Source organism: Perkinsus marinus (assembly GCF_000006405.1).
Source record: "Perkinsus marinus ATCC 50983 genomic scaffold scf_1104296960434, whole genome shotgun sequence".
NCBI classification, from domain to species: domain Eukaryota; phylum Perkinsozoa; order Perkinsida; family Perkinsidae; genus Perkinsus; species Perkinsus marinus.
Genome location: NW_003206148.1, coordinates 1 through 870, shown reverse-complemented (window position 1 = coordinate 870; position 870 = coordinate 1). Strand labels below are relative to the sequence as shown.

Genomic DNA, 870 nt, shown 5'->3' with positions numbered 1-870 from the left:
CGGCATTTCGTAATTCTTCACTGAAATTTAGCACCAAATCTTTGCACCACTTAAATTGTGGTATGCGTTTCATTGTGAAATTTCACGACATGGTTAGACTTCACATTTACAAGACCGTGCCTTCTTAGCTTAGTTGGTAGAGCACCCGCTTAGTAAGCGGGAGGTCGTCGGTTCAACTCCGGCAGAAGGCTTGCTCTGAGTCGCTTTGTCGGAAACCGACGACATTTCGTAATTCTTCACTGAAATTTAGCACCAAAACTTTGCACCACTTAAATTGTGGTATGCGTTTCATTGTGAAATTTCCCGACATGGTTAGACTCTACCCTTACGAGACCGTACCTTCTTAGCTTAGTTGGTAGAGCACCCGCTTAGTAAGCGGGAGGCCGTCGGTTCAAATCCGGCAGAAGGCTTGTTCTGAGTCGGTTTGTCGGCATTTCGTAATTCTTCACTGAAATTTAGCACCAAATCTTTGCACCACTTAAATTGTGGTATGCGTTTCATTGTGAAATTTCACGATATGGTTAGACTTCACATTTACAAGACCGTGCCTTCTTAGCTTAGTTGGTAGAGCACCCGCTTAGTAAGCGGGAGGTCGTCGGTTCAACTCCGGCAGAAGGCTTGCTCTGAGTCGGTTTGTCGGCGTTTCGTAATTTTTCACTGAAATTTAGCACCAAATCTTTGCAACACTTAAATTGTGGTATGCGTTCCATTGTGAAATTTCACGACATGGTTAGACTTCACACTTACGAGACCGTGCCTTTTTAGCTTAGTTGGTAGAGCACCCGCTTAGTAAGCGGGAGGTCGTCTGCTCAACTCCGGCAGAAGGCTTGCTCTGAGTCTCTTTGTCGGAAACCGACGGCATTTCGTAAT

General features: G+C 45.3%; 4 non-coding genes across 4 annotated transcripts; all 4 read left to right on the top strand.

Annotated features, from left to right (window-relative positions):
* The first annotated feature begins 118 nt into the window (after window positions 1-118).
* Window positions 119-191, top strand: Pmar_PMAR013033. The gene has a single exon. It is a non-coding gene; the product is annotated as a tRNA-Thr (tRNA).
* Window positions 192-337: 146 nt separating this feature from the next.
* Pmar_PMAR013032 lies at window positions 338-410 on the top strand. Its single transcript has one exon. It is a non-coding gene; the product is annotated as a tRNA-Thr (tRNA).
* Window positions 411-546: 136 nt separating this feature from the next.
* Pmar_PMAR013031 lies at window positions 547-619 on the top strand. Its single transcript has one exon. It is a non-coding gene; the product is annotated as a tRNA-Thr (tRNA).
* A 136-nt stretch (window positions 620-755) lies between these two features.
* Pmar_PMAR013030 lies at window positions 756-828 on the top strand. Its single transcript has one exon. It is a non-coding gene; the product is annotated as a tRNA-Thr (tRNA).
* Window positions 829-870: the final 42 nt, after the last annotated feature.